Source organism: Tamandua tetradactyla, chromosome 1 (genome assembly GCF_023851605.1).
Source record: "Tamandua tetradactyla isolate mTamTet1 chromosome 1, mTamTet1.pri, whole genome shotgun sequence".
NCBI classification, from domain to species: Eukaryota; Metazoa; Chordata; class Mammalia; order Pilosa; family Myrmecophagidae; genus Tamandua; species Tamandua tetradactyla.
In genome coordinates, this window is record NC_135327.1 from 59441917 (window position 1) to 59460579 (window position 18663).

At 42.3% G+C, this 18663-nt stretch overlaps 1 pseudogene; it reads right to left on the bottom strand.

Moving 5' to 3' along the window:
- Positions 1-1471: 1471 nt before the first annotated feature.
- The window catches only part of LOC143680689 (inositol hexakisphosphate and diphosphoinositol-pentakisphosphate kinase 2-like), a 40809-nt pseudogene continuing 23617 nt past the window's right edge, over positions 1472-18663 (bottom strand).

Genomic DNA, 18663 nt, shown 5'->3' on the forward strand with positions numbered 1-18663 from the left:
CGGGACTACCTGCCCCCTCTTGGCCCCAGCTCCCAGCTCGGGGAGGTCAGAGGTGAGCGGAAGCAAGCGCCTCCTCCAGGCGGGGCCACAGGCCATGCAGCCAAGTGTGTTAGAGTGTTAGAAGTGAGCAACCAAGCAAAGGAATGGGTAAGCTGACTCTGTCCTCCCCCTGCCTTGGTGAATGCACCTTCCAGCCCCTGAGGGAGTCCACCCATGGGGTGGGAGATCCAGGAAGGGGCAACCAGCCACCCACTGCCAGTCTCGTGCCCTGGGGCCCACAAAATCAGCCATGGAAGGCGACAAGGGGCACCCCACTTTACAGATAAGGAACTGAGGTTCAGAGGTGAACCCGCAACTGCGTTTCGGGCTCAGGCCTTCCCATGGCCATGGGCTGGCAGGTGAGAGGGAGCTGGGTACATGAATGGCCAGGGGTGCACAGCCCTGTCCCCAGGCACACTCACTTCCCAGTGTGGGGGTGCTCGTGGGCAGGGCAGCCATGAAGAGACATTTGTTATATTTAATTATAAATTCATCAAGACATAGGCTTTTTCTATAGTAAAATTTTTGTAGGGCTGGCCTCTGACAGGTACTCGGCTGTGGAGCCCCAAGCGGCAGAGGATGGGGAGGCCACATGGGCAGGCAGCTGGCCACTTGCATGGGGGCGCCCAGCTCTGCAGCAAGTGTCCAGCGCAGGCTGTCTTTAGCAGCCTCACCCCTTCTTCTCACTGGCAACCAGGACACACTTTGATTTCCCCAGGGTCCGATCCTGGGTCAGAGGCCAGGGGCAATGCCTGCGACCCAGGCCCCTGTGGGACACCCTGCCAGGGCTTGGCTGTGGGAACGGGGCCTCCAGCAGCCCCCAAGGTCAGGCTGACCAGCTACCATGGTCACCTCCCAGCAGCCCAGGCCAGGACAGGACCGGATGCTTTGGTTCTGTGGTGGAGGTGGCAACAGGCCCATGGGCGGGCTGCAGAAGGCTGGTTCTGTCCAAGCTACAGGGGCTCCTGGTCCGGTGGGAGATCACGGCCCAGCCTCTGAGGCTCATTTGAAAGGTGCCCCCACCGGCCCCAAGATGCTGCCCCCGCCAATTATCAAGGAGACCCCCCCACCAGCCCCTGAGTCTCAGCCTCGGCCCCGCTGTTTCCTGCATGGAAGGTGATGGAGGTGGGGTAAGGTTTTGCCTCCTCGGCACACCCTCAGCCCCCACATGCAGCTGTAAGCTCTGCGGGGCCAGGGGCCGGCGCGGCCATCCACCCCTACCTGCCAGACTCTGCACAAGGCCTGGCATATGCCAGCTTTAGGCCATCTTTGTTGGATGGAGGGAGGACAGACAGAGAGATGGGAGGAGGAAAGGGCAGAGGGAGGGATGGGTGGAGCAAAGGAGAAGAGGGAGGAATGAAAAGAGGACAAGAAGAGGGGAGGGAGGGAGGACTTGACCTGACTGTGGGCAGATTCTTGAAGCTTCCTGCGGTCATCTGCACACCCCCATCTGCAGGTGGGAAGCAGCCACCCACCTCCATTTGCAGTCACTGATCTGGGCCCCAGTGATTCGAATTCCAGAATTGCCTCCCCTGGCCTGCAGGGCCAGTCCCTTGCCCTGGCCCAGCTCCTGAGGCCCCATAAAGCAGGTCTGGTGGCTGGCCGGGTAGACAGATCTGAGCAACTCAGAGGGCACGTTCACTGTCACTTGGTGAAGCTGCCCTGCAGTGGGAGGACTAAGCTTCAGATAAGTGCTGCCCACCTGGCCCCTTGTGGTCTGAAGGTAAGCGGTAATGCCCAGTGAGATGGGGCTGAGGTGGGGTCAGCAGTGGGGGGAGAAGTCTGAGCCTAGGGGTCGAGCTAGAGTCCAGCTTGGACAATCCTTGCTGCTGTGTGGCCCTGGCCACATTGCTCACCCTCTCTGAGCTGGTGTCCTTTAGCCAAAGCTGCATCAAGCTCAGCAGGCAGGCCAGTGTTATTCTTAGGGCTCCAAAACAATTTTGTAAAGTAACTCAACATTTCTTTTTCCAAAAAGATCTCAAATGGGTCATCCCAAGGACCTGAGGAAAGGGTAGGATTGCCTTTGCCTTTGGTTTTTACCTGGGGTGGGGGAGCAGCTGCTAAAAGGCTCTGTGGGATGAAGGTGGGGGTGGGGTGGGGAGGGGCGGGCTGGGGGCAGAAGGCACCAGCACTGGGGCTGGATTTGGCAGTGGTGAAGCAGTGGGGCTGGTAGGCAGGACTCAGCGGGCTGGGGAGAAGGGGCTTTGCGTGTTATCTGTTGTGCCTTCACCTTCTAGCAGAAGCGTGCCTCCATGTGCTATCTGCTAATTAGAACATAATTTTTGGAGAGGCCTAATTCACCTACAATGAAATGCACAGACCTCCAATGCATAGTTCAAAGAGTTTGGCAATTGTGTACACCAGCACAACCCCAGGCACACAGAACGAGACGTTTCCACAGCCAGGAAGTGCCCCTGCCACACCCCAACCAACGCTAGCCCACCCCCACCCCCCACCCCACCTCACCCCACCCCGTGAGATTCCCTTTGCAGTCTTTGGTTCCCACTACTTGGTTTAAATGGCATCAGAAGGTCCCTACGACCTGCCCTGGCTGCCTGTGGCAGGGACCCAGGAGTCAGCTCGGTGGGCGCCTTCCCATGTCTCCGGGTGGAGGCCTGCACGGGGATCGCGGGCCACGTGCCGCCGCTGAGCTCTGCAGGTCCCGCGTCCCCGCAGGCGGGGCGCCGTGGCCGCGCATCTCCTGGTGGCAAACAGCCCCTTCCCGCGTCCACCTCCGGCCTGTGACCTCTTATGAAACGCCTGCACAAGGCTTTTGGCCGTTTTTTAAATTGGGTTCTCTCTTATTACTGAGTTCTCGGAGTTGTTTATATTCCACCGATAGGGGTCCGGCGCGCCCCCCACCCCACCCCTGTGAGCACAGAAGGGGCGAGTGTCCGCGGGCTGCACGGTCTGGTGCACCGCCCCTAAATGCGGGTCTGAAGAAAGAGCGTGAAATGTCTTTGATAATTCACATTCACTACATGTGGAAATGTTGTTTTGAAATTACAAGGTTAAATAAGGTACGTTATTAAAATTAATTAGGCCTGTTTATCTTGCTTCTGTAATGTAGCTACCAGGAACCTTCTTGGTGTGCCCAGGGTTTGCCTTGGCAGCTCAGGTCTGAACACAAGCCCTGGATGCCCGGGCAGTGCTGCTTTTCTGTCTTCTTGTTTTCTCTTTCCCTTCTTGTTTCCCTAATGGTGTCTTTTGCTGAGCAGAAATATTTTACCTTGAGCTCTAATTATTAATTTTTTGCTTTTTTCAAATTTAAATTGTTTCTAATTTTTGAATTTCTGATGTTTACAACCCGACTGTACCCACCAAACAACATCTCCCCTTCCCCTCGTCCCTCTATGGCCTCTGATCCACTCTGTCTCTGAATTTGCCATGTCTAGGTAGCTCATATAGGTAGATGCATGTGACAATTGTCCCTATTTCCTTCAGCATGATGCCTTCTAAACTCTCGAGGCAGCAGCCTGAACAGAGCTTCATTCCTGTTTGTTATGGCCAAGTAGTGTTGGATGGTGCCTATGGACCCTGTTTTTTATCCATTCGTTCGCGGGTGCACACAGGTTGTTTCTGCCTTGTCGGTTGTGAGTAACGCGGCCATGGGCGTTGTCTTCACCCTTTGTGGGGCAGACCCAGGAGCGGAATTAGGGTACGTGGTTACCCGATGTGTCACTTTTGGGGAACCGTCATTCGGCTTTCCTCAGCAGCTATACCATTTCACACTCACATGCCCGCCGCCCATTCACCACGGTTCCGGTTTCTCAGCATCCTCTCCAACACTTGTCATTTTCCAATTTTTCATAAGAGCCATCCTTGTCATTGTGAAGTGGCAACTCATCGTGGTTTTAATTTGCATTTCCCTAATGATGCTGAGCCACTGTTCACGTGCTTATTGATCATTTGTATATGTCCTTTGGAAAAATGTCTGTTCGAGCCCTTTGCCCATTTATTTATTTATTTATTTCTGATTCTGGAAATGAACATATTTTAATTCAGCCTCACTTAAAAAACAAGATTAGTTTCCTCACCCCCAAAACAAACATATTATTTACATTTTTACAGACAGAAAATGTAGGTACATTTACTTATTTACAAGATGTCTCCATAGAATACATTTACATTCATGTGAATATATGAACTTATGTAATTGTACATATTGGTGCCTTTTTGTATATGGCACCTTTTAAAACAACTAACATGTAATATGCTTGTTTTCTAAACGTCAGTTCATGTATAATGATTTAAAGTTAGTGGTCTGTTTTGAAAAATTACAGTAACAGTATTCATACTAGATAATTCAATACATTTATTTTTCTAAACATAAGCTTTGAACCAAAGTTTTAGTGATTTATATTATCTAACTTGCAATACATGTAATATTTATCGAGTTACACTATTTTGATTTATAATTTAAGTCATTTCAAGTGGTTCATAATTATTTGTGCATCAGGGGGAAAAGCACCAAGGATAATAAAATGTATTTCACATCAATGATGAAATCACAACACACTGATCTCAATTTCCCTTCATAGTCTATTTGGAAAGAGCATTTATTTGAAATGCTCAGTCTTCAAACTTTCTGAGATCAGCTGACACATTAGAGATAAGAATGGAAATGATAAACACAGATGCTATATATAAAATCTAACTATAGAATTCAGACACTATTCTAACATTGAACTGAGTTCCTTAGATCTAAAAAGAACTTAAATATGTAATATTTACAGATTTTTCAATCATCTCTCTTAAAAAGAAATTCAAAAGGTATTTACTTGCCAATATATGAAGCAAAAATCTTCCTGATGAACAAAAGCACCTCTTATAATGTAATATAAAAAGAAAATATTTTCTAAAAATTAATGTGCAAACTTCTATGCACAAAGGTATAGGTATCCTAGCTATGAATGTACTATTTTAAATAACATACTGTTCATCTTTGATTCATCGCATAAGGCACCACAGCGAAGAACAGATAGCAAAAAATGTACTTGACTTTCACTGGTGAGATAAAATCTGGTAGGGACATGACCTTTGGGGAAAAGAACACCTCTGGAATACACAGGATGGAGTTTATTTATGGAGTCATCATCTTGTGTCCTCTGACGGTCTCAGTGAATTTTTCTAACTAGAGGTGGACAGTATCTTTTGGCAATACCCAGTTTTTCCGCTTTACTTATACCATATTCCTGAGGGATAACAATATCTGCTAATGCTTTTGAAAGCCTATATAATTCCATTGTGCTTTCTAATTTCAAGGAACCATTATGCTGGACATCATACTTCATACGGTCATATGTCAGGAATATTGCTAATGTCATATCTTCCATTCTTTGTTTTAAAGTCCTTTTCCAACTTGGACCATCTACGTAGTATAAGCTCTAATGTCTTGCTATGGTAACGCTGAATATCTGATGACTTTTTTGGGCTCTTCCATTCAATGTCTGATTTGAGAAGTCAAACCTTGAATCAAGGAATAAACTTTGTCACAACGTCTTCATAGGCTTTTTAATTAAATGCATTGATTTGATAAGCGAAATGCTTCCAGATGGAGAAAGCTTTTCATAATCCTCAGAAGTAAAAGCTCTGTTTTTCTGAGGTATTTCATGAAGTCTTGCCTTTACACGTTGCTGACAACTGCTCAAAGAGTCACTGTCACTATGCAAAAGACCATTCACAGTGGCACTTTTTACCATCAGAAGCAGAACAGGTGTCAGCTCTCCTTCTAAAGCTAAGAATCCCTTTGCAAAAGCAGCTGCAGTCATCTGGACTTGTCCCTCACCAGAGGCATACATTTGGAAGTCATGTCGGTAGATACTATGTGTATTAGTTAGGGTTTTCTAGAGAAACAGAATCAACAGGGAACACTTGCAAATATAAAATTTTTAAAAGTGTCTCACGTGACCATGGGAACACAGAGTCCAAAATCCTCAGGGCAGGCTGTGAAGCCAACGACTCTGATGGAGGGTCTGGTCGAACTCCACAGGAGAGGCTCGCCAGCTGAAACAGGAAGAGCCTGTCTCTTCTGAATCCTCCTTAAAAAGGCTTCCAGTGATCAGATTAAGCATTACTCATTGCAGAAGACACTCCCCTTTGGCTGATTACAAATGGAATCATCTGTGGATATAGCTGACATGATCATGATTTAATTCTCTGAAATGTCCTCATCACAACAGACAGACCAGCACTTGACTAACCAGACAAACAGGTCCAACCTCTTGGCCAAGTTGACACATGAACCTGACCATGACACTATGTAATCTAAGTAAACTACAACCAGGAAAACTTGCATAATCTCCTTGACCTCCAAGATACATATGCCTGAAAACTCTTCCAAATTCTTCACCCTGGACCCTGCCTGCTTAGTTCTCCTCCCATTTTAGAACCAAATGTAAGGAGGGTTCTTCTCTTCCGCTGTCTTCCTCTTCGCTAGATGTTTTAGGACAACCACAAGAGAGATAAGTCAATTGGACCTTACAATTCATTCCAGAAAAATGGCCATACATCTCTAATACAGTCTTAAATTGTTCAAGTTTTGACTTATTTTCTTCAATTTCAGAATCATTATTTTGCCCAAGCTCAATAAGAAGTTGTCATACAATATCCAAAATTTCCTGTAATTGTTTTGTATTTTTGAGTTTTAATTTCCCAGATTTATATCCATCACACTTTTCTAAGAGATCAAAAAAATTTTGATGCCTCGCTTCCATTTTCATTTTTTGTTCTGGTATTCGATCCCCATGATCTATGACTGCTACCATACATCTAAGTTCCATCATAGTTTCAAATGCAGTTGGTGCAATTGGAATATCTTCAGCTTCTAAGGGTATTGACCAGGAAATATGAAATTGTGGAGCAAGCTCTTGCATTATAATATTGCCAGGTATTTTTGCACAATCATCATAATACTTCATGCAATTTTTCACAAACCTGAAACCATTGACATCAGGCATAGGACTGTCCATTGGCCCCTTTACAAACCAAAGCCATAAACTGTTCGCTTAAAAACAGGGCAGTCTTTCCAAGCAATTAATTTCTCTCAGGCATTGAGAATAACAGGGTATCTTATTTCCTTTCCTTCACTATCTCGTTCCACCTTGCCATCAAGTGCTGGAGATTTTCGAGCTGCTGCATGGGCATAATCTGGACCCACTATATAAACCTTAACATCAGTACCATCTGTAGGCGTAAACTCTTTATATGTATATATATATATGAGCCGGGTTTTGTACACTGCTTTCTGGGGAATACACACTACTTCTACTGCCAATCTTTCAAGAGAGCCTTTGACTCCCACCACCTGCAGATGTTGGATAATAAACACAAGCGTTGTGAGCTTCTGCACTTACTGGCTTTTCTACGAAGGGCTTTAGGAAAACTTCCCCATTTACTTGCACATGATCTTCTCCTCCAATCAGATTACATTCTTTGGGATTATTTGGGTCACGATTCAAGATTGCATAACGAGAATGTAAAATACCTTTAGCTTGAAGAATATTATCCACTTCTCTCCTATCTTGAATGAGATACTGCATTTTCAACTCATTGATTACAAATGCATTCCTGAGTTTTGCACAGACAGCTGCTTTGTCCAGTGGCCATCCTCGTCATCAGCCTCTCCATGTGTGTGGTGGAAGAAATGTCGACAACTTCCAGGATTTATTTCTCTATCTTCAGACCCAACAAAGAATCTAGGGGCTTCACTCATTTTCATTTCATTTGATATAATTAAAATGATCTGTACTAAAACTGCTTCTAAGTCAATGTTATCAGAAGAAAGCATCCTCCTTACAGCTGGCTGACACATAGGTCTGTTGCAGCTTGTTTCTGCTTGTACAACTCACTTGGCATTGTGATGACAGTTAGTTGGCAAATGTTCCTTTGTTCGCAGTTATCAGTGCTTCATGTTGATACTAAGTTGTCGCTGCCATGGCTACACTTATCCCATGAGCTGCTAGAGATGACCAAACCCATTCAGGTCTCGGTTTCCCCCTTCATCCCAGCAGTGTGAGAAGCAAAAGGTGTTTATCAAGAGACTGTAACTGTTGGTGCAGACGGGGGTCTGTCTTCTCCCTTCAGGGGCAGCTGAAGAAATACATGGAAGTATCTCAAGGCGCTACTTCACTGCATGCATCTTGGTCACGCCTCTTGCTTATTTATTTATTTAAATGCCCTTGTCCATTTATTTATTTATTTGTTTATCATAACTGTTTATTTTTTTTATTTTTTGCATGAGCAGGCGCTGGGAACTGAACCTGGGTCTCCGGCATGGCAGGCGAGAACTCTACCTGCTGAGCTACCGTGGCCCCCCATTTATTTATTTATTTATTTTTTGTTTTGTTTTGTTTTGTTTTGTTTGCATGGGCAGGCACCAGGAATTGAACCCGGGTCTCTGGAATGGCAGGCGAGAACTCTGCCACTGAGCCACCTTGCCTGCCGCCGCCCCCCCCCCCCATTTATTTTTAACTGAGTTGTTTTTATTGTTGAATTGTAAGAGTTCTTTATATATTCTGGATATTAAACCATTATCAGGTATATGATTTGCAATTATTTTCACCTATTCTGTAGACTTTTTTTTCTCTATAATATTTTTTGCACAAAAGTTTTAATTTTGATAAAATAAATTTACCTGCTGTTACTTTTTTTCCTTGTACTTTTGGTGTCATATCTAAGACCCAACAGCCAAATTCGAGGTCATGAAGATTTGGCCCTATGCTGTCTGCTAAGAGCTTTATGGTGACTTGCTCTTATATTTAGGTCCTTGATCCACGTGAGCTAATTTTTTTATATGATGGAAAGTAAGGGTCATCTCCCTCTTTTGCATGTAGATATGCAGTTTTCCCATCACTGGTTGGAAGAGGCTGTTCTTTCCCCATGGATTGTACTGGACTCCCTTGTGAAAAATCCACTGGCCATAGAGGTGTGGGTCTATTTCTGGACTCTCAGTTCTCATTCCTTGATCTACGTGTCTGTCCTTATGCCAGGACTAACGCACTGTTTCGGTGACTGAGTTTTGTAGTAAATTTTGAAATCAGGAAGTGTGAGTCTCCAACTTTGTTCTTTTTCAAAATTGTTTCAGCTAGGGGGATCCCTTTTGTAGTTCCACATGAATCTGAGGATCAGCTTTTCCACTTCTGCAAAGAAAGGCCATTGGAATTTTTATCTGGGTTATGCTAAATCATCTGCACCCCACTTGTGGTGGTATTGACATCCTGGTAATATCAAGGCTTCCCATCTGGGAACACCAGTTGTCTTGCCGTTTACTTAGGTCGTCTTTAATTTCTTCCCGGCAGTGCTTGCTGGTTTTCAGTGCACACGTCTTCCACCTTCTTAGCTCTATTTATTCATAGATATTTTGTTCTTTTAGATATTATTGCAATTTGAATTGTTAATTTCCTCTTTTGGTTGTTCAGTGTTAATGAATAGAAACAACTGATTTCTGCATGTTAACCTTGTGCCCTGCAAGTTTGCTGAATTAGTTTATTTCCTCTAGCAGCTCTCTTGTGGGCTCCCTGGGATTTTCTACACATAGGTTGTGTCAACCACAAATAAGAGATAATTTTATTCCTCCCTTCCAAAATGGGTGCCTTTTCTTTCTTTTTCTTGCCTAATTGCTCTAACTAGAACTTCCAGTATGGTGTTGATTTTTGTGCTTCTAGTAATTTTCTATTTCATGTAGATTAACTAATTTGTTGATGATATAATTGTTTATAGTATTCCTTTTTTTACATTAATGTGGAAAAATTGTAAGTTTACATAAAATTGGTGAAAAAAATATAATTAGAACTATATGATCAACTGAAGACCATAGTTTACATTAGGGTTCATTCTTTGTATGGTACCGTTCTATGGGTTTTAAATTTGTTTTATTCTGGTATCACATACGCAACCTAAAATTTCCCGTTTTAGCCACTTTCAAATATACAATTCAGTGGTGTTAACTACTCTCACAGTGTTGGGCTGCCATCACCACCATCCATTTCCAAACTTTCCCCCACTCCAAACAGAAGCTCTGCACCCACTGAGCATTGACTCCCCATTCCCCACCCTGGCCCCTGCTAACCTGCATTCTCACTCTAACCACAATATTCTCTTATAATCCTTTTTCGTTCTGTAAAGTCAGTAGTGATGTCACCATTTTCATTTCTGATTTTTGTTATTTGCATCTTTTATCTTTCTTTTTCTTCTTTGTCTGTCTAGCTAAAGGTTTGTCAATCTTTTTCAAAGAACCGAATTTTGGTTTTGAGTCTCTCGTTTGATTTTCTAGTCTCCATTTCATTCATCTCCACTATAATCTTAGTGTTTTCCTGCCTTCTGCTATGTTTAAGTTTATTTGCTCTTCTTTTTCTAGTTCTTCAAAGTATGAAATTAGGTTACTGACTTGAGATTATTCTCGCCTAATATGGGTGTTTTTTGTGGTTGTTTTGTTTTGTATTCATGATTTTGGGTCCTAAGAATTCTTTGCCTACCTCAAGGTCTCAAACATATTCTCTCATGTTTTATTTTAGAATCTTTTTTTATTGTGAAACGTAACATGTATACAAAAAAGCAATAAATTTCAAAGTACATTTTAAAAGTTATAAAACAGGTTTCAAAGTTTGATATGGGTTACAGTTCCACATTTTCAGGTTTCTCCTTCTAGCTGCTGCAAGACACTAGAGACTAAAAAGAAGTCCCAATATAAGGATTCAACAATCACATTCATTTGTTAGATCCTATTTTCTCTGTTACAATTCCACCTTCTCCTTTGATCTTTCTCCCAGTCGTTAGGGATATTTGGGCTATGCCCATTCTAAATTTTTCATGTTGCAAAGGGGTGTCAACAATATGGGATAGGGGATGGAACTAGTTGATGTTCTTGGAGAGGCTGGCCCCTCTGCGTTTCAAGACTTATCTGGCCTAGGAACTATCTGAAGGTTTTAGATTTCTGAAAAATAAACTTAGTGCATACAACTTTTGTAGGATCTCAGAGCCCTGGGTGTTCTTTAGGATTAATAGGAATGAAGTTGCCTGGGGTTTGGTAAACCCTAGGAATTTGCAATATCTAGCTGAAGCTTGCATAATAGTAGCCTCCAGAATAGCCTCTCAACTGTATTTGAAATCTCTTAGGCATTGATACCTTATTTTGTCACATTTCTTTTCCCCTTCTTGGTCAGGACACATTGTTGATCCCATAGTGCCAGGGCCAGACTCATCCATGGGAGTCATGTCCCACGTTGCCAGGAAGACTTTCACCCCTGGATGTCATGTCCCACATAGAGCGGGAGGGTAATGATTTTACTCGCAGAATTGGGTTGAGAAAGAGAGAGGCCACATCTAAGCAACAAAAAGAGGTAATTTTTACTCAAGAAGTAACTCTTAGTCATAATTATAGGTAGGTTTAGCTTCTCTGCTTCAGAAATAAGTTTGATAAGAGCAAGCCTCAAGATCAAGGGCTTGGCCCATTGATTTGGAAGTCCCTAATGTTTGGGACAGTATCAGGGGTTTCCCTGGTGGTAAAGCTAAATAGTGCCATATTTTTTCTCCAGTCCCTCAAGGGACTTTGCCAATACTTTTTAATTATCTGCCCAACATACTCTGGTATGATTTCAGGTATTACATTAAGCTGCACAGAATTACAAGCCCTGGTTCCCATTCTGAGCTCCCTGTGTTTGAGTTGTTTAAATGAGCTATCTAGACAAGTTGAGTTAGATTATGTGCTACAGAAAATGTAGATACTGGCCATAATAAACCTCTCTGACTTTGGTTTCATATCATAGGAGAATTTTTTAAATACAAACACTGTCATCCTTTTTACCCTGTATTCTTAATTACTTTAGTCCCAACCAAATCAGCTTCATTCTTATCACTAATTGAACCCTGATCTCTTTTTTAATTTCTTTTACAGTTGTTGTATGTAGCAAAGCTGACTTTCAGGCTACAGAACTCCAGCTCTGAGTCTCAGGTGTCACACAGGTAGCCAAAGTTCCAGGGAGATACTGGCTTATACGTATATAACACAGCATCTCAAAATCTAGAAATAACACTTAAAGCTCAGGACTAAATGCAATTGCTATAAGAGCATACAATCTAGGCCCCAATTTTCTTATAAGTATTTTCTAAAAGAGACCTTACAATATTTGTCCTTTGTCTCTGGCTTATTTTGCCCAACATAGTATCCTCAAGGTTCATTCACTTCATTGCATGCCTCACAAGTTCGTTCCTTTTTATAGCTGCATAATATCCCATCTTATGTATATAAGGCAAACCGCAGTTTGCCTTCTTCCTTCTCGGTCATTGTACCTGTTGGCCACCTCTATTCACTGGGCATCGTGGATAATGTCAAAAAATAATAATTCATGTCTCACAGTATCCTCACTTAGTTATACAATCAGCAACACTCTCAGTTTTAGACAGGTTTCATTGGTCTATAGAGACAAAGAACCCACAACCCAGCTTCACCAAATATCAAATCAAATCTACCCCTTATCACTTGTCCCTCCCCCCACCCCCACAATTCATTGTCCCCAGTAGTGCTGAGGTACTGTTGATATCTTCCTCTTAAACGTAGACCATAGCATGCAAATGTAGTTTTTACCCTATACCCCTCTATTGTTGACTCTGTATAAGCTTCATGCCTTTGAAGTAGCTCATGCAAAAAACATATTCATTTCTGTAGTGTTAATTGGTGAGAAACATGGCTCTCTACAACCCCTTTCAATCATATTCACCTTCAATATGGCAATATTACTTATAAACCCACTAAAGAACTATCATCACTTCTATCCATTCCTGTATCTGTAAGTTCAACCTCATTAGGTAACTGTTCTCCTATCTCTAGCTTCTGTGTATTTCTAGGTCCTCTGTGTTCTACATTATAAGACTCTGAGTTTACCTTTCCCAAGGTCATACTAGCTAAATCATATGGTATCTATCCTTTTGTGTCTAGCTTATTTCACTAGCGTTATGTCCTCCAGGTTCATCCATCTTGTCTATGCAGTAAGACCTCATTTCGGTTTATTGCTGCTTAATATTCCATCATACATATATGCCACATTTTATTTATCCATTCATCTGTTGATGGGCACTTGGATTGTTTCCATCTTTGAAAATTGTGAATAATGTTGCTGTCGTGGTCAGGTTCATGTGTCAACTTGGCCAGGTAGTGGTACCCATTTGTCTGGTTGGGCAAGTGCTAGCCTGTCTGTTGCTGTGAGGACATTTCATAGAATTAAATCATGATCACGTTAGCTGCATCCACAGCTGATTCCATTTGTAATCAGCCAAGAGGAGTGTCTTCTGCAATGAGTGGCATTTCATCTAATCACTGGAAGCCTTTTAAGGAGGATTCAGAAGAGGCAGGCTCTCTTCCTGCTTTGATGGGCGAGCCTCTCCTGTGGAGTTCATCCAGACCCTCCATCAGAGTTGTCAGCTTCACAGCCTGCCCTATGGATTTTAGACTCTATGTTTCCATGGTTACATGAAGGAACTTTATAAATTTTGTATTTATGGATATTTCCTGTTTATTCTGTTTCTCTAGAGAACCCTAACTAATACAGCTTGGTACCAGGACTTGTTCTTAAGAATCAGAATCTTAAAAATGAATTTTTACCTTTGGTTTTCTACTCTGACTGGACTCAAAGGCACTAAGGACTCTGATTCTCACAATCAGAATTATACTGCCAATTCATGGGGTGAGTTGGCAAAAGTGATACTCAAAATATCACCATTTAATTCTTCTAATGTTTCGCTTATATGAAGCCAGGCTCTGGGGGATGTTTTTGACACCTTTACAGAGTTTTGTGGGAATAGGAGGTATAGAGATGTTGGCTGGTTGTTGTTAGATACACTGCATACATTAATAAGTGAAAAGGATAGGCTTAAGGCTTCAAATGAGAAGCTTATGCACCATCTGACAGATGTAAACATTTATATGAGTGTTCTGAAGGAAAATATTATTTCCTGTAGCCATAGACTTGAGATCTCCAAAAATCAGACTCAGAATCTTATTTTTAGAGTAGCAACTTTACGACCTAAACTGAAATCTCAATCTTGCATGTTGTTTACCATTAAAATGAGGGCATTGATCGGAAAGAAGTAGGACCCTGAAAAATGGGATGGAAACATATGGATTGATAATGATGTCAGTGGAGAGGTTGAAACCCTAGGTCATGCTGAGTCTTCTCTAGATAACCCTGTAATAGTATGACTTGAGGACATAGCTGCCCCTCCGCCAGCCTGCCTTGAGGAGTTGGCCATCCAAACTCCACCTGAAGGGATTAGCCCTAGAGTGATTAATCCTGTTTCACCAGATGAAACTGCAAATGAATGCCCTGAAGCAAATGGCTTAGAAGAGACTTCTAATTCTTCTTATGAACCACCCCCACCACCCCTCATTTCTTCCAGACCCATAACTAGACTAAAGTCCCAACAGGCCCCTAAAGGTGAGATACAAAGTATCACACATGAGGAGGTACGTTATACTCCAAAAGACGTGTGTGAGCTTTCCAATTTATATAGACAGAAATCAGGGGAATATGTGTGGCAATGGATTTTAAGGGTGTGGAATAATGGTGGGAGGAATATAAGGCTGGATCAGGCTGAATTTATTGATATGGGCCCGCTAAGCAGAGATTCTGCATTCAATGTTATAGCTCGAGGGGTTAGAAAAGACACAAAGAGTTTGTTTGGATGGTTGGCTGAAACATGAATCAAAAGGTGGCCGACATTACCTGAGGCTGAAATGCCAGAACTTCTCTGGTATAATGTAGGTGAAGGGATCCAGACATTTAGAGAGATTGGGATGTTAGAGTAGATTTATCATGCAAAGCCTGCTCTTACACCCCAGGAATGTCTGGAGGATGCACCTTTTAACAGAACAGTGAGAAATAAATTTGTGAGACTAGCGCCATCATCCCTGAAGAGCTCTGTAGTTGCACTTCTCTGTAAGTCAGATATTACTGTAGGAACTGCTGTCACTGAGCTGAAATCCTTAAACGCAATGGAGATGATGGGATCCGGAGTTGGCAAAAGCCAGGTGGCAGCACTTAATCACCAAAGACAGGGTAGACATGGCTATTATAATAGACAGCAAACTCAAAGCAAGCATCAAAATTATATGACTCGCAGAGACTTGTGGCTAATAAGTCATGGGGAACCTAGAAATACAATAGAAAGGCAGTCTACTAAATTCTTGTTCGAGCTGTATAAACAAAAGAGTTCTAGGTCAAGTGAACAGAAGTCTAACCTGAATTACAAAAACACAAAGTCAGAAGAAGGTGTGCTCGAGGGGTGTGGCCAAGATGGTGGCTTAGCAATGTGCACGTTTTAGTTCAATCTCCAGAACAACTATTAAATAACCAGAAACACTACAGAACAGCTCCCAGAGCCAGGTTAGTGACCACAAACACAGCGTACCCGAGTCTGGACCAGCTGGACCAGCTGTAAGACTCCCCGGAACCGTGAGTTCCCCAAGCCGTGGCAACTGGTGCCCCTCCCCCCCAGGCTGCTTCCCAGAGGGAAAAGGAAAGAGACTGTAACAGCAGCAGGGGCTGAGTCCAACCAAACACCAGTTGTGGCATTAATTAACAAATTCTGACTACTAAAAATAGGCCCCCAGCTCAGGTGAACCTGTTCAAGGCAGAGGTCGCTCAATGGGTTAACAGAAAAAGAGAAAAGGGGAGGAAACGGGGGGTTTTGTGGCTGTGTTTCTATGGAGGCTTGGCTGTCTCTGGATTCAGCGGTGGGACTTCTCGGGCTGCAACTGCCCCATACACAGGCAGAAATGGGCTGCTTTCAGGGCTGTCTCCCGCCTATGCCTTCCCCAGGGGAGGGGTGAAGCCCAACTCAGGTGGAATCCCTCCCTCAAGGAATTCAGACCCCAGGGCTAGGCAATTTAAAGCCCTTAAAACCAGCCTACAACCTCTCCTCTGTCTCCACCACACCCCCAGCAGGGAGAGTCTGCCAAAGTTAAAGGTGCTGCAACATCTTATGCTGGTGGGACCTGCAGGCAGACAAGCACCACATACTGGGCAGGATAAGAAAAACAGAACCCAGAGACTTCACAGGAAAGTCTTTTAGCCTGCTGGGCCTCACACTCAGGGAAAACTGACACAGGTGACTCCTTCCCCCTAATAGGAAGCCAGTTTAGTCTGAGAAAACCTAGCTGGAGTTTATAATACCTGCGTAGACCCTCCTAAGGGTGGGGGTGTGGTGGTGAAAAGGCACCATTCAAGCAAGGCAAGAAACAAGGAAACACGAACCAAAAATTTATCCTCTGTTAAACAAAACCTAAGCTAGAGGTCCAGAAAAAGCTGAACTGAATGTCAAAGAACAGATAGACAACAAATTCATACAGCAAGAAAACCCTAGGTAAAAGAAGTTAAAGCAATCTCCAGAGTAAACTGGTTAAGGTAATTAAATGTCTAGATACCAGCAAAAAATAACAAATCACACCAGGAAAATTGAAGACATGGCCCAGTCAAAGGAACAAACCAACAATTCAAATGAGATACAGGAGTTGAAACAATTAATTCAGAATATACAAACAGACATGGAAAACCTCTTCAAAAACCAAATCAGTGAATTGAGGGAGGATATGAAAAAGGCAAGGAATGAACAAAAAGAAGAAATGGAAAGTCTGAAAAAACGATTCACAGAACTTACGGGAATAAAAGTCACAGTAGAAGAGATGTAAAAAACAATGGAAACCTACAATGGTAGATTTCGAGAGACAGAGGATAGGATTAGTGAACTGGAGGACGGAACATCTGAAATCCGACAAGAAACAGAAACTATAGGGAAAAATATGGAAAAATATGAGCAGGGATTCAGGGAATTGAATGATAATATGAAGCGCACAAATATATGTGTTGTGGGTGATCTGGAAGGAGAAGAGAAGGGAAAAGGAGGAGAAAAACTAATCGAAGAAATTATCACTGAAAATTTCCCAAGTCTTATGAAAGACCTAAAATTACAGATCCAAGATGTGCAGCGTACCCCAAAGAGAATAGATCCAATTAGACATTCTCCAAAACACGTACTAATCAGAATGTCAGAGGACAAAGAGAAAGAGAGGATCTTGAAAGCAGCAAGAGAAAAGCAATCCATCACATACAAGGGAAACCCAATAAGACTATGTGTAGATTTCTCAGCAGAAACCTTGCAGGTGAGAAGACAGTGGGATGATATATTTAAATTACTAAAAAAGAAAAATTGCCAACCAAGAAATTTAAACCCAGAAAAATTGTCCTTCAAAAATGAGGGGGAAAATAAAACATTTTCAGACAAAAAATCACTGAGAGAATTTGTGACCAAGAGACCAGCTCTGCAAGAAATACTAAAGGGAGGACTAGACACAGATATGAAAACACAAAAGACAGAGGTGTGGAGAAGAGTGTAGAAAGAAGGAAAATTAGATATGACATATAAAATACAAAAGGCAAAATGGTAGAAGAAAGTACTACCCATACAGTAATAACACTAAATATTAATGGATTGACTCCCCAATCAAAAGACATAGACTGGCAGAATAGATTTAAAAACATGATCCTTCTATATGCTGTCTACAAGAAACACATCTTAGACCCAAAGATAAACATAGGTTGAAAGTGAAAGGTTGGGAAAATATATTTCATGCAAATAACAACCAGAAAAGAGCAGGAGTAGCTATACTAATATCTAACAAATTAGATTTCAAATGTAAAACAGATAAAAGAGACAAAGAAGGATACTATCTACTAATAAAAGGAACAATTCAACATGAAGACATAACAATCATAAATATTTATGCACTGAACCAGAATCCTCCCAAATACATGAGGCAAACACTGCAAACACTGAAAAAAGAAATAGACACATCTACCATAATTGTTGGAGACTTCAATTCATCACTCTCATCAATGGACAGAACATCTAGACAGAGGATCAATAAAGAGACAGAGAATTTGAATATTACAATAAATGAGCTAGACTTAACAGACATTTATAGAACATTACACCCCACAACAGCAGGATACACCTTTTTCTCAAGTGTTCATGGATCATTCTCAAAGATAGAACATATGCTGGGTCACAAAGCAAGTCTCAACAAATTTAAAAAGATTGAAATCATACAAAACACTTTCTCAGATCATAAAGGAATGAAGTTGGAAATCAATAATAGGTGGAATGCCAGAAACTTCACAAATATGTGGAGGCTCAACAACACACTTAAACAACCAGTGGGTCAAGGAAGAAATTGCAAGAGAAATCAGTAAATATCTCAATGTAAATGAAAATGAAAATACAACATATCAAAACTTATGGGACGCAGCAAAGGCAGTGCTAAGAGGGAAATTTATTGCCCTAAATGCCTATATCAAAAAACAAGAAAGGGCAAAAATTCAGGAATTAACTGTCCGCTTGGAAGAACTGGAGAAAGAACAGCAAACTAACTCCAAAAGCAAGCAAAAGGAAAGCAATAACAAAGATTAGAGCAGAAATAAATGAAACTGAGAACATGAAAACAATAGAGAAAATCAATAAGGCCAGAAGTTGGTTCTATGAGAAAATCAATAAAATTGATGGGCCCTTAGCAAGATTGACAAAAAGAAGAAGAGAGAGGATGCAAATAAATAAGATCAGAAATGGAAGAGGAGA